This window comes from Pristiophorus japonicus, chromosome 1, assembly GCF_044704955.1.
Source record: "Pristiophorus japonicus isolate sPriJap1 chromosome 1, sPriJap1.hap1, whole genome shotgun sequence".
Taxonomy (NCBI): Eukaryota; Metazoa; Chordata; class Chondrichthyes; family Pristiophoridae; genus Pristiophorus; species Pristiophorus japonicus.
In genome coordinates this window covers 207,991,809-208,006,850 of record NC_091977.1, presented here as the reverse complement: position 1 = coordinate 208,006,850, position 15,042 = coordinate 207,991,809, and the positions used below count along the sequence as shown (strand labels likewise).

At 45.1% G+C, this 15,042-nt stretch overlaps 1 protein-coding gene and 2 long non-coding RNA genes across 7 annotated transcripts in view; 1 reads left to right on the top strand and 2 right to left on the bottom strand.

Annotated features, from left to right (window-relative positions):
• LOC139268298 (trans-2,3-enoyl-CoA reductase-like) overlaps positions 1–15,042 on the bottom strand; it is a 250,761-nt gene that overhangs the window by 103,144 nt on the left and 132,575 nt on the right. The window lies entirely within an intron of this gene.
• The window catches only part of LOC139268317 (uncharacterized), a 44,918-nt gene that overhangs the window by 9,679 nt on the left and 20,197 nt on the right, over positions 1–15,042 (top strand). For all 3 annotated transcript variants that reach the window (XR_011594010.1, XR_011594008.1, XR_011594009.1), the window contains exons 4-5: positions 394–530; positions 2,299–2,438. This is a non-coding gene — a long non-coding RNA (uncharacterized lncRNA). The remainder of the gene's footprint in view (positions 1–393; positions 531–2,298; positions 2,439–15,042) is intronic.
• On the bottom strand, positions 11,357–13,109 carry LOC139241148 (uncharacterized). The gene is made up of 3 exons (XR_011588810.1): positions 12,600–13,109; positions 12,337–12,477; positions 11,357–12,250 (listed from the first exon to the last, which is right to left on the bottom strand). It is a non-coding gene; the product is annotated as an uncharacterized lncRNA (long non-coding RNA).

Genomic DNA, 15,042 nt, shown 5'->3' with positions numbered 1-15,042 from the left:
CTTAATGATTCAGAACTTATTTGGGTCCTTTAAAAACCAGTCTCGATGGATTTTGCTGCAGCCTTCAGTGTCAATGCACTCAAAAGCTGACGCTATTGAAGTTCTTTCTAAAGTCCTATAATTATCAGCACAGTATATTCACTACTGGCAAACATATTTAATGCATAAAATTGACCAACGTTTCTATTATGTCGCATATAAATAACACTAGTTACTGATCTTTGGGGCATTGCTCACAAAGAGTCAAGAGCAAATATAGTCTTCAGATGAAGCGAGGTTGGAGAGCGGGACTACTTGGACCAGGGCATGCAGACATAATTCAGTTGCCAGTTTAAAGCCATACATTCTGTCTCATTTTTGTATAATGTTTTGATGTTATTTTATTATTCATAGTTAAATACCAAGATGTACAACAATTTGGGAAGTGGAGTTGGTTGGAGCATAGAACTATCTCTGCAGTGCAGGCTAAGGAGTTGGAAGATACGAAACCGGGAGGCTACAGCACCACCACTGGTTTGACAAGTTAAACGGTCAGTTTGCATTATAAATGTGGACATCGGAGTTTACAATGGAAAAAGTTGACAACAGGAAGTAAGGTTCTGTAAATATAAAGTGTGCCGAGATGTAATATTTTTCCTAGATTATTAATTTGTTTACATTATCACTTGAAGACTTGTTAAATAAAAGTAATCTGTTTGTCCAAAAAACTGGTTATAATTTTATTTAAATGCTATAAGTTGCCCCTGTGCCCTAAACTTTTTAGAATGTTCTGCCAAATGCATGCACCTTTATCTGCCAGCTCCGAATAGCAGGTTGCTTCGTTCCGTGCTGGGTGATTCATCAAATCAGTTGATTAGTGTAAAGTATCCAGTAGTGCGGAATTTTTCTTCAATCATTGTAGCTAGTTCATAAAATAGTGTACACAACTTAAAAAATTCCTAAAGCTCCTGTGTGGTTATGAGTTATTGTCAATCCCAATAGGGGAATATTGGTGATAGCTTCATGACTAAGCATTCCTTTTACAGTCAAGAGGAATTAAATCTTAACAGCATACATATTTAGTGCACAAAAACTGATGGAAATTCATTGCTAGGCTTAATTTCATCTGTTCCACCCCTTATTTATTAGTTTAATTTGTCATTTTCTGCTGATGCAGCAATAATACATCATATTAATTTATAGTGTAATTCTGCAGCAAAAGATAGAAAAAACAGCCAAAGTACATTTTTCACCCAAAGCATAATCTCCTGCTCAGCACAATGGGCTTTTGGAATTTTAGGACTGAATGTCTCTCGAAGTTGTATCAGTATTTGTAGGGGATCCCTCAAAACGTGTCGATGTTTACTAGGGGTGGGTGGCGGAAATCCCCCAACCTGTGGTGTCAAATCATTCCTTTCGAAAAAAGTTCCATTCTAAAACACTGTGGCGGAGAAATTGGCTAACCCCCACAAACAGGCTTGGGGATCAGGATACACGATTAGCCTGCACCCCTTCATTACATTACAAGCAGCACGTTAAATTGGTGCTACCTGCTCTATTAAATGATTGCTGCATCAGCAGGGGGCCCGATATCACGAACGGCTAGCGCTACTTAAAGGCAGCCTATACCTCTTAAAGGGCCAGGCTATGAAGGCTGAAGGGTGTTCATAATAAAATTCTTGGTGCACTGTAAAGCCTGCCAAAAAGCCTGCACTGAAGGAGCATGCAGGAAACCAATACTAAGTTGGCACAGGGCTTTGCGCAGAGCTTGGAGCCAATCTTTCTTACATGGAACAGGTGGCCATCTCCATCAGCACACCTATGGAACCCAGCAGTGACTGATGGCCAATGTCTCAGCTTCCGTTGCAGCACAAAAAGCTTCCATCACAAAGTCTGAGTGCTGCAGTGCAAGCTCAGACTGTTTTCTAGAAAGCTCATACTGCTGCTATCATGGCTCTGGAAACCTCTGTTCAAAGGGCCTTCCAGGGCATCACAACAGTCCATCCTCTCTCAGGATGACAGCATTCCAGCTCTGCCACTCTGCTAGTGCCTGTCAGCCAGCCAGCCCAGACTTCTGCAGCCCAGGCCGAGATGGTGCAGTCTGAAACTGGCCCTGCTAGGCCCAGAGCTGCTAGAGGTCGCCTTCCAAGGCCAACTGCTGTCTGCTCAATTGGAGTTCAGCAGCCTTCCACCAACCATGCTGCAGCAACTAGCAGAAATACCTCTTTGGAACACTCATAGAGGCAAAGACACACAAAAACAGGCACTCAGAGAATGCACAAGTGTGATTAGTTTATTTTTGTATTCATTGTTATATAGGATTTCATAGGATATACAGCACAGAAACAGGTCATTTGACCAAACCAGTCCATGCTGGCGTTTATGCTCCACTCGAACCTCATCCCATCTTTCTTCATCTAACTCTATCAGCATAACCCTAATGGGGAAATGTGGCTAAGGTTAGTGCTATCGTTCATTAATTATTTAATCATGTAGAGCCCCGGTAGAAATGGTTGACTATGTTGTATCCATCGTTCCTCTTTGTGTTCCTCTACTCCCTGTTGTACTTTCTCCTCCTCCACTTTCTCCAATTTCTCATCCTCCTGCTCCTCAGCTTCTCTCCTGGTGGTAGCAAGGGCTGTTCCCTCATATGACCAGGCTTTATACCATGCAGCAAACTACCACAAATCTTCATCCTCGCTCAATTGAGTACTGCAGTGCTTCTCCAGAGTGGTTCAGGCAGTGGACGCGTTATTTGAGTATGCCGATGGTGTGCTCTATAATGTTCCTTTTGGCACCATGGCTCTCATTATAGTCCTGCTGTGCATGTGTGCATGGGTTCTGGACCAGAATCATGGGCCATATCATGAGTGGATAACACTTGTCGCCAGTGGTGGGTCAAATTTAGGTGGCACAGAGGACTGTTGCAGAATGAAAGGATCGTGACTGCTGTAAGGAATAACGGGTAGTGACTTGCAAGATGCACTACCTATTGTCACACACCAGCTGCACACTGAAGGAATAGATTCCCTTCCAGTTGAGGAAAATGGCAGAGTTCACATGAGGTGTAAGCAAGGCAATATGCGTTCAATCAATGGCATCCTGCATCATGAAGGAGCCTGCAATCCATGCAAATTCTCCTGCTTGCTCCACCTGCTTCTCTTTGGTAAGAGGGAATGAGGTGAAGATGTTTCTCTGTCTGTATAAAACCTCAGTAACCTCTCTTATGCAGCAAACTGCAAGGTGTTGCTTATATCTCCAGCAGCAACCTTGAAGGAGCCAAACGCGTAAAAGTTAAGAACCACAGTCACCTTGACAGCCACAGGCAATAGTGTCTTTGCCCTACTTTGAGAGTGCAGTTGTGGCTGCAGCAGTTGGCAGATTTTAGTTCAACCTGTTTTGTGAAGTGAAGACGTCTCAAGCATTGGTTGTCACTGAAGTTCAGGTAGGAGAGTTGCTCCCTAAAGACCCTCGGCGGAAATGGCCTCCTCCTGAGAACCAACCCTACTCCGCTTCCTCCTCCTCCCTCTTCTAGCAGCTTGTCCTGCTCTGCCTGGCATTTCTTTATTCTCTAAGTGATCCTCAATTCCCAGAGGAAGCCCTACCAGCTCAACCTTGTCTGGAAGCAACTTGTTTCAGCACAAGCTTTTAAATCAATAATAATGTAATTTAGCACGAGCCAGACCATTCCTTGTAGACTATTCAAACTTTAGCCAAGTATAGAAAAGCACCACAATTAGGTACAATTGCATCAGCAGCCAGAATAAGTAATCAAGCAACTAATCTTATCCCTTTTAATAGCACTGGTGGAGGGATCCTTCATTCTGTTTAACGTATGTTCAGTTGTGCGAGATCAAGAGAGGGTGTAGGCTGGAGCAAGGAGTTTAAAAATGGCATCATTTTTGTCAAATCAGCATTGCACGCTGATTAACGTCATTATCTGCCTGCACTGCATGCTGCCGGTAGGCATTAGGTGCATGGTGTGCATGGGCATCTTGAACCCCATTTTTGAGTGTTAGGAGGCCGCATAACATGTAAAAAACGTGCGCTACAGAGTTGAATTTCTCCTCGTTTGTTTTTACATATATATATATATAAGTAGATATTTGTAGCAAAAAAACAGATTTTCTTAAATAGTTCTGTTTAGTTTTGCACTCTCTCCTTTAAACCTTTGAGCACTGCAGACATGCTTACTTAACGTGGCACTGTTGATCTTTTGAGAACACCAAGAAATCTATTTGTCTGCAGTCCCTCTTCTGAATAAAATGCATTGAAGGTCGAACTAGTTGTGCTGCCAATGTTCCAAGCCTGGATGAAATTGAGCTGTGATATTAGTATGCAAGCACTTCAATAGTTCATGTGAAATTCTTCTGACCAGAATTTTTGCAGAGATCATACCCTACTAACACGAACCACAACTCCACCTCATTTTATGACAATCAAAAGCAAGGTTGCAAATACAGACAAAAAGATAAGCAAAATGAGTGTTTGTTTTTTAAAAACTGAAATTATATTTTAAATGCACATTTGTGCTTTAGATAGCATTTCCGTCAGATTATAAAGCAATATTAATTTATTTCAGTGTCTGAGCTGCAAATTTGCAAAATTATTTGAGCTAGGGAGACAGTTATTTCCCTTGACCTTTTATTAGTCTAAGGTTCAATTTGCTCTTGAAATGAAGTGTGATCTATTTCCTTTGGTGTATATACGATGTACATTTCATACAATAATATGGAATCTCCTTTTACATTTTTCACACAATATGTACACTGGGATAGATTCTGTGTTAGCATAGAGCATTTGCACTTCACTATGTTGTGTTACAGGGTGTTAATAGGGTATCAGTTTCCCCTCCATAATCCTGGCTGTGACAAGTTCTGGTCTCAGCTATGCTGGCAGAGGATGAAGCCAAGCACAGGGCAAGCAGCTGCAACATTGACAACCCGTGTTCATCCTGCGATTTTCAGAAGCTTTAAAAATACGATGCACATGGGAAGTTTAAACATAGATTTATACGTATTTGAATTCCCCATGTGTATCACGAGCATGAAGTAACTTCCACATAGCACAGGACTCAGCAAGTATTGGCAACACTGCGGCTCCACATGTGAAACCATTGAATAGTCATTCAGTCCAGGTAACTTTTGCATAGCTTTTAGCTATCATTTTGGACTGGCAGTGACAATCACAGAAGCAACCACACGCTTATTTTATAAGTAATGTTATAGAGTGGGAAGATAACATTAAATAACTTCCACAAAAATAAGGAAAAGAATAGCCATGCAACCAATTTAAAAACTCCCTTAAGGTGAATTATTCTGGTTAATCTTCTTCAATAGATTATTTTCATTTCTAAACATTGATAACAGCTGTCATATCTTAGTAATATTTCTGAAAAGTACTGTCATATTTATTGTGCGTAGAAACGAATAAAGGCAAAATTATTCTGTCTAAAACATTGTTACGGGGAAAACATTAATCCTAAATAAAAGTGAGTGAAGTAAAGTATACATCTTGTGGGCAGATTATTAAAACTCTTTCCTAATTCTTAATGATATATTTATCTTTCCTTTTTCCACTAACCATTTCTCATCTATGACTCCCCTAGATGTTCTACTAGTAATCAATGTCTCTCACTCTCTTATTAATGAAGGAGAAGGTGTGAGTCTAGTCAGCTCCTTGCAGGGCTCCACCTCAGTTATGTGTATCGTAACTTCAGAAGGTGTACGAGCATTCCTGGATAAGCTGAAGCCTCCAAGTGTTCGGATTGTGATGTCCCTGCACCTTGCTACTGAATCACACGAGACATGTACTGCAGATACGGTCACTACATGACCTTTCTTTATTCCCAGGACCCAGAAGTGATGACCCTGTGTGGGACCTCCCTTTAAATACCTGAGTGCTAGGTGAGAGGTGTCTCCCACAAGTTCACCCCCTGTGGTCAAGGTGTGCATTTCCAGGATATATATATATATATATATAGTGTACAGAGTGGTTACATGAAGGTTACAGTTACATGAAGGTTACAGTTGTATGAAGGTTGCATACATGACATCACCTCCCCCCTCGGGTCTTTTTGTGTCAAAGGTTAAGTCTTTCAGGTGGTCGACGCTCCCTCGTGGAGCGTCGCAGTTGGGGCTCTAGTGGCTGAGCCTTGGCATGCATCTCTGTCACCTGAGGTGATTCCGGCCTATCCGGGCTGGCCAGAGGGACTGTGCATGCTGGTGAATGTCCTTGTTGCTCGTCCACTGGCGGTGGTGTGGGTAACATCTCATGCTCTTCCTCAGGTTCCTCAGTGTCTATGCTGAACCTTTTCTTTACTTGGTCCAAGTGTTTGCGGCATATCTGCCCATTGTTGAGTCTGACCACTATTTCCCTCTTTGCCAATTACGGTGCCCTAAAGCCACTTGAGTCCCAAAGCATGGTTAAGAACAAATACTGGGTCATCAATTTCTATACACCTCCCCTTGAGTTACGATCATGGCACTCGGTTTGGGATTGGCGCTTGCCCTCAACAATGTCTTCCAGTGCTGGATGAATGAGGGACAGCCGCATCTTAAGCATGTGTTTCATGAGTCGTTCCGCTGGCGGGACTCCCGTGAGCGAGTGCGGGCGGGACCTATAGGCCAGCAGGAGGAGCGATAGGTGGTACTGAAAGGAGGGTCCTTGGATAGGGAGCATGCCCTGTTTTATGACTTGGACCACACGTTCCGCCTGGCCATTGGAAGCTGGCTTGAATGGTGCTGTCCAGACGTATTTGATACCATTACTCGACATAAACTCCTGGAATTCATGGCTGGTGAAGCACGGGCCATTGTCACTGACCAGAATGTCCGGCAAGCCGTGGGTTGCGAAAACCGTACGCAGACTCTCCACTGTGATGGATGTAGCGCATGAGTTTAATATGATGCACTCAATCCATTTCGAGTATGCATCGACAACAATCAGGAACATTTTTCCCATGAACGGGCTTACATAGTCTATGTGAACACGTGACCATGGCCTGGTGGGCCAGGGCCACGGGCTGAGTGGGGCCTCCATGGGGGCATTGCCCTGCTGGGCACAAGTCGTGCACCTGCTAACCCAATGTTCCAGGTCTGAGTCAATTCCCGGCCACCATACATGTGACCGGGCAATGGCCTTCATTAGCACAATGCCAGGGTGCTCGCTGTGGAGTTCCCTGATGAATGCTTCCCTTCCTTTCTGGGGCATGACTACCCGGCTGCCCCATAGCAGGCAGTCGGCTTGGCTGGAGAGCTCATCCATCCGTCTGTGAAACGGTCTGACCTCCTCAGGGCACGCCCTGTGTGCGGGCGCCCAATCCCCAGTCAGAACACATTTCTTTATCATGGAGAGGAGGGGGTCTCTGTTGGTCCAGATTTTGATCTGTCGGGCTGTGATAGGGGAGTCTGCAGTGTCAAAAGCCTCAACAGCCATGACCATCTCAAAGCTTTGCTCCGACGCCCCCTCAGTGGTGGCCAGTGGGAGCCTGCTGAGCACATCAGCGCAATTCTCGGTGCCTGGCCGGTTCCGTATGGTGTAGTCATACGCAGCCAGCGTGAGAGGCCATCACTGTATGCGAGCTGACGCATTGGCATTGACAGCCTTGCTGTCGGACAGCAGGGATGTTAACGGCTTGTGATCCGTTTCTAACTCGAACCGCCTACCGAAAAGGTACTGGTGTATCTTTTTCACCCCGTAAACACAAGCGAGTGCTTTCTTTTTGACCATGCCGTATCCACACTCTGCCTGGGAGAGCGACCTGGAGGCATAAGCCACCGGTTGGGATCGGCCTTCATCATTACTCTGCTGCAACACGCACCCAACCCCATAGGATGATGCATCACATGTTAAAACAAGTTTTTTACAGGGGTCGTACAAGGTCAACAGCTTGTTGGAACAAAGCAGGTTCCGCGCCTTATTGAAAGCCCATTCTTGACCGTTCCCCCAAAACCATTCACAACCTTTACGCAGGAGCACGTGTAACAGCTCCAACAATGTGCTTAAGTTCGGCAGAAAGTTCCCGAAATAGTTCAAAAGTCCCAGGAATGATCACAACTCCACTGTGTTGCCAGGCCTGGGCGCCCGACGGATCGCCTCCGTTTTAGCTTTGGTGGGTCGGATCCCGTCTGCGGCAACCCTCCTGCCCAAAATCTCGACCTCTGAGGCCAAAAACACACACTTGGGCTTTTTCAACCGCAAGCCTACCCGGTCCAGTCGGCGTAGCACCTCCCCCAGGTTATGGAGGTGTTCCACGGTGTCTCGACCCATTATTAGGATGTCGTCTTGGAATACTATTGTTCCAGGAATGGATTTAAGCAAGCTTTCCATGTTCCTCTGAAAGATAGTGGCCGCCGAACGATTGCCAAATGGACACCTGTTGTAGATAAATAGCCCCTTGTGCGTCGTGATGGTGGTCAGAAGCTTGGATTCTTCAGCCAGTTCCTGAGTCATGTAGGCCGAAGTGAGGTCCAACTTAGTGAACAGCTTGCTACCTGCCAGCATGGCAAAAAGGTCCTTCGCTCTCGGAAGCAGGTATTGGTCCTGTAGTAACACTTGGTTGATGGTGGCCTTGTCGTCGCCACAAATCCTGACTGAGCCATCCGCTTTCAGGACAGGAACGATGGGGTTTGCCCAGTCACTGAATTCAACAGGCGAAATTATGCCCTCTCTGAGCAGCCTGTCCAATTCACTTTCAATTTTCTCATGCATCACATACGGCACCGTTCTGGCTTTGTGGTGCACTGGTCTGGCGTCCGGGGTGATGCGTATCACTACTTTGGTGCCCTTGAAAGTCCCGACAACGGGTTGAAACAGTGCCCTGAATTTCTGTCGGACCTGTGAGCATGAACTTCACTCCACAGATGAAATGGGGTGCACAACCCCCCATTTCCAGTTCATCTCGGCTAGCCAGCTCCCCTCCAAAAGCGCGGGGCCATTTCCCGGGACAATCCAGAGTGACAGCCGATTCTCTGATCTATTATGTGTTACCACCAAGTTTGCACTGCCTAGCACTGGGGTGATCTCTTTGGTGTACGTCCGTAGCTGCATGTAAATGCGTTCCAGTTTGGGCCTGCTAGCTCTGTGTGGCCATAGTCTCTCAAATTGTTGGGCGCTCATAACTGACTGGCTGGCTCCTGTGTCCAGCTCCATGCGTACCGGGATGCCATTCAATAAAACTTTCATCATCATGGGTGGCGTTTTGGTATATGAGCTGCAGACGTCAGCCACATGAACCCGCTGAACTTCAGCATCCATGGCTTTGCCCCAAGCATCATCCTGCATTGCAGACCCCTCGTTTGGTTCCTCTGTCGTGTAGATTAGCCTCACTACAGCCTTTCTGCACATTCTGGCCAATGTCCACTGACATTGCAATTCCTACAGATAAATTGCTGGAACCTGCAGCTTTTCGCAGTATGTCTACCCCCGCACCTCCAGCCTGAGCTGAGGTTGTTGTTAACAAAAGGACTGTTACCAGGCATTACAAAGGGACTGTTAGCAGGCATTCCTCTCAGATAAGAACTACACAGAAGGCTAAGGTCATTACGAGGTCAGGACATGAAAAGCAGGACTCTCAGCAGACATGACTAAACTGATAATGGAGGCAACGTGGAGCCCTAAGATAAGCAATATGTCTGCAGAAGGACAACAAGATATTTAGAGTTGAGATAAGGAAAAAGCTGACCCTCAGGAGGATGGGAGGGGGCTGTCAGAGGTACTCACTCCCCTGTAATTGGACCGTGGAATGGGTAAAAATGATTGACATCAGGTATCCACCAGCCCATCGAAATAAGTTATATAAACGGGTGGCCGAGAGAGGGAAACAGGGGAAGAGTTTCCCCGGGGTGGATGCATGCTGGCTACGGCCGAACACCTTGGTCAGGCTGAACGTCTGGGGTGGATCGATGCTGGTATGGCATGCAGAGGCGATGAAGAATTCGACGCCAATATCGGGGAGACAGATTGATGGGGAGGAAGCCTTATCTTTAGTGAGTCTATAGAGAGAGGCGCTCATACCTTCAACTGAGTGAGGCAGACTGCGTTCGCAACATACGATTCAGAAAGGAGGTCATCCTGAGATCTGCCAACTAATCAGAGCAGACATACGGCCAAGAAGTGGAAGGAGGACTGCCCAGGTAGAAGTAAAAGTAACAGCGGCACTTGCCTTCTATGCTACGGGATCATTTCAAACTTCAACTGGGGACGTATGCTCGATCTTGCAGCATGCTACTCATTCCTGCATTCGCCAAGTGACCAGTTCATCACTTTCCCTATGACCACACAGGCAATGAGAGACAGGGCTGTGGGGTTTGCCAGAATTGCTGGCTTCCCCAGGGTACTGGGTGCCATTGACTGTACCCACATGGCCTTGCGGGCACCCTTGCAAGATTCCTAAGTTTACCGCATCAGGAAAGGGTTCCACTCCCTGAATGTGCAGCTGGTGTGTGACGATCTGCAGTGGATCATGGCAGTAGATGCCAAATATCCCAGTAGCATCCATGATTTTTTCATCCGATGTGAGAGCATTATATCTGCAATGTTTCAGGAGCTGCCAGAAAAGCAGAGCTGGTTGCTCAAGGACAAAGATTATGGGCTCACCACCTGGCTTATGACCCCTCCCCCTATGCAAACCTCGCACTGAGGCAGAGCATCAGTAAAATATGTCCCACATAACGACACAGAGCATCAAAGAGAGAACAATTGGCATTTTAAAGCAGCATTTACGATTCTTGGACCATGCTGGAGGCTACCTGTAATACTCGCCTCACCATGTTGTTCAGTTCACTGTCGTGTACTGCATGCTGCACAACTTGGCCATCATGAGGGAACAGGAAATGAACATTGAAGATCCTCCTCAGGAGAGAGGAGGGATTTGAATTTGGAGGAGGCTGATGACGAAGAGGAGGAGGAGGACCAGCAGCAGGAGGAGGAACCACCTCAAGCCGCAGGACGACGGCTGAGGTGGGTGGGGTGACCAAGGGGACCTATAGCCATAGCTAAAGACTTCCATCAGTAGCTAATCCGTGAACATTTTTCTGCCTGAAGGCTAATGGCGGCACATTTGATTATAGTGTCACACCATGTTGACTGTTTACAGCTGTTTGCACTTTTAATTAAGTTGTGTTGGTTTATGTTGGTCTAATATATACTGTTGGTTAAATTCACAAAATAATGCATTGATTCTGGTTAAATTAAAAGTATAGATTTATTAAACATTTACTTAACTTTAATAAAACATTACTTTTCAATGAAGAAATATCAAACTTTAACATTTTCAATTAACATGTATCAAACTTTAAACTTCTCTCAAAATTTAACATTTTCAATTAACAAAACTTTATTGTATCAAACTTTTTTATTAACAAAACAAGTAACAGCAAGATACAAATATCTCTACAGCCCCATATTCAATGGCCACTAGCGCATAATTCCCCTTTTGCCCGCCCTGGTGCCTCTAACCTTAGCCCTTTCTTTGGCGCAGAGACTTCCTCGGCCCCCCCGGGTGAGCCCAAGGTTATATTTTTTTGTTTTTCGTTGGTTGGGTTGGACAAGGGCAGACCTTTCTGGAAGGCACCTTTCTGGAAGGCCTGGGTTCATCTTCGTCTTCTTTTTCAAGCTATGGATCACCCTGTGGCACAACCCTGAAATTGCTCTTGGGATGATTTGAGTGGCAGCAGTTGATGCTGCCAATTGGTGTTGTTGAATAACGACTTGGGTGTGTTCCCTTATTGCAGCAGCTATCTGCAAATTTCCATCACATATGTCAGACAATTTTCCCATCAAGTGCATCCACCATTCCCTCCCTAATCTGCCCCGCCAGTGGTGGTCCTAATCCTCCAGACAGCGTTGCTACTTCTTCTGACAGTCCCATAACTTCTACCCTCACCTCACCCATGATGTTCAAGAGCGATCTGGTTAGCTGCATACTTTCCCCACTCATCCCGATGACTTCACCATGTCTATCTCCGCTTGTGGTTCAGCTATCCTTTCCACCCTCCTTCGCCGTCTCCCATCTGTGCCTTGCTCCTCAAACCTATTGGGCATCCCTCTCACAGGTGTGTGTTGCTGGACATGCATCCTAATCCATGGGCTCCACCAGCTGCAGTCCAAAATGACCATGTGATCAGTGGGGGATCCTCATGCTGGCCTTCATCCAGATCATCCTGCTCAAAATCAGGAAACAATTCTGGACTCTCTTTTGGATGTCCTTCGGGCGGTACTTCTGCTTGCCCTTCTGCTTTTCCTTCTGCCTCTTCCTGATGTGCAGCGGCTGTAAAACAGATCGAAAACATCCATTAAAGCCTAGCTAACCCACGCAGTATTTAGCCAACCCACAGTGCAAATTGCAGGGCTTACCCCAGCATCCACATTGGTGGATCATCTCCGGTAAGCTTTAATCAGGTCAGAGATCCTCTGTTGCAGCTGGCTCAATTGCAGCTTACTTGGTGGACCACCACCCGTACGATTCCTATGGTTCCTGATATTTGCATTCTTCAACTGCAAAGATGAAAATAGAATTTTTTACGAGGGGGTCCTTTTGTGTGGTGACCACACACACACACACACACACACACACACACACACACACACATACAAATATAATTGCAGTGCATACTTACTTTAACCAATTGTCCTAGGTCCTGCCACTTCTTTTTCAACTGCCCGCCGATTCTCCGGATGATGGCTACTGCATTGTATTCTACAGCAACATCATCCCAATGTTGAGCCATTATAGCAGGTTTTACTTTTTTTCGCTTTTCCCCCTGAGTTGCCAGCAGATCTCATTTCCTCACAATGAAGTCTATTAGGGTACAACTTTGTGTGGCAGAAATAGAATGGCCCTTCCTTCTCCTTGTCCTTCGAATTCCTCTTCCACTTCCCTCTCAGCCATGTTTTGCAGGTTTTAATGCTAAAAATTGCAGAAAGATCCAGCCAGCACGATCCGATCATGAAAGGAAAAATGATCCGATCATAAAGGGCTCTTTAAATATGTCTGATCCAGACCAGGAAGTTTCTTTTTTTGCGCATGGCCAGAGAGATTTTAGCGTAGGCTGGAAGCTCCGCCCCCCCCAGACAACTTCGGAGAGTGTGGCACCAAATTCAAACATTTGTTTGGCGAAAATCCCAATTTTTTGTTCTGCCGCGAACATACACAAAAAAATCAGACGTTAACATGCGCAGACGCAAAAAATCCAGCAAGTGGAAAATAGGGGCCATAGTTATTCATGAAATACAACACAAAGTGAACATTTTTTAATGGTAAAGTAAAATCATGGGGGAAGAAGCAACTAAAAAGATAATCAATATTACATTTTTGGATTTCTTTCATTTTTCATTCGGAAATTGTTTTTGGCAGTCATGCCTCGCCACTATTCCCTTGTTTGAGCTCTAACCTTGTTACAAATGTTATGTCTGCCTAGTAATTCTCTCATGTTTGACATCACGATTACTCCCGTAAGTGAACCTTACATCCTCTATGATCCAGAGTGTACCTTTGCTGCCTAATATCTATTAACAGATAGAGTAACTCAAAGATCCTAATCGTAAACCCATTGTTGTGTGTATTGGATACTATGGGCTCACAGATGATGCCACATATATTCTTCCATGTTTTTGGAAAGCAAACTGAAAATCCTTCTATAGAGCTAAGCCAATTGTGAACTAATAAATGGATTTAATTTACATTACATTTATGAATGAATAGAATACAACATGTATTTCATAGCACTCCTTGTACATGAAACCTCAAAGTAAACTCCTCTATCCTTGTTGTGGACTAAACTCACTTAAATGTTAGCAGCCCCGCAACAGACTACCTTTCCTTACTGTAATTGTTGTACGTGTTCATACCTCAGCCTGGAGTCTCTCGTCTCCCTGGCTGACTTTGTCTCTAACTGTTCCAAAGTCACTGTGAGTGAGAGAGAGTAATAGAAAGAGAGAGAGAGAAGCAGGCAAAGGTTGTCCTCCAATACCACCCTAATCAAAGTTGCCACCTTCAATAATACTCCACCCCCTGTTGTACACCTGAAAACTCATTTTAGAGTGGAAACAAGTCTTCCTCGATTTCGAGGGACTGCCTATGATGATGATGACCCTCTGTCATTGATATGGATGTTCCTGGCTAAGCCCCCCACCCCACCTCACCGCCCTTACTAGGCATAATAAATGAAAACCTGTCTACCATCAGGGTGAAAACTGCTGTGGAATATAATCAATGACACCCCATTGTCTCACAACTGATGTGACATGTATAAGCACATAATTTGATGACTATTCCATGTGGTATTCAACCTAATTGCCTGAATGAAAATTCTAAATGTCTTATGTATATCTGGGAGTTAGCCCTTTGTGAGCTCAACCTGACCATCTATCAACAACATGATGGTCCTGAATTTTCTGGGAGCATTATGTGCACTGCCAGCATGAAATGATCAGGAATACCATGGAGTGGCTGGAAAATTAGGCATGAGTCAGAAATACGAGGTCTCCGCCCAGAAGAGCTGTCATAAATAATTTCTACTGGTGCCTGGAGAGGCTGGAGGTTCTGTCCACCACAAAAAAGGTCCAAAACATCAGAAGGAAGTGGGGCTAGCAAGATGGATTTTGCTATTTGAGTTCTCATGGCTCTTGCACACTGAGCACCCAGTGATTTGGACGCTAGAAAGACACTGTCAAATGGATGCAAACGGGTCCTATTGGGGGTATTCAAGTCTGGATCATGTCTTGACCACCCGAGAAGGCCGCCTGCAGCAATATGGAAAATCAACCCTCTGTAAAGAGGGCCCACTGCCAAATGTTTATCATTCAGACTCCCAAGCAGCATGCCCATGCTGAATCTGCCACTCCTCCGCCCCCACCATGTGCTCAAGTTGTGTTCATACTGGCATGGGTTCCCAGTGGCATTATTTTACTTGTCTGACTCTGCCCAAAACCCAGGATACTCTGATGATATCAAGAGTGGAAATCAATGGTTGAGTGGGCCTGCAAATTTTCAACTTCAACATAAAATAAACCAAAAATCCCCAGACCAATTATGCAAAAGACTCAAAATGTTATACTTCT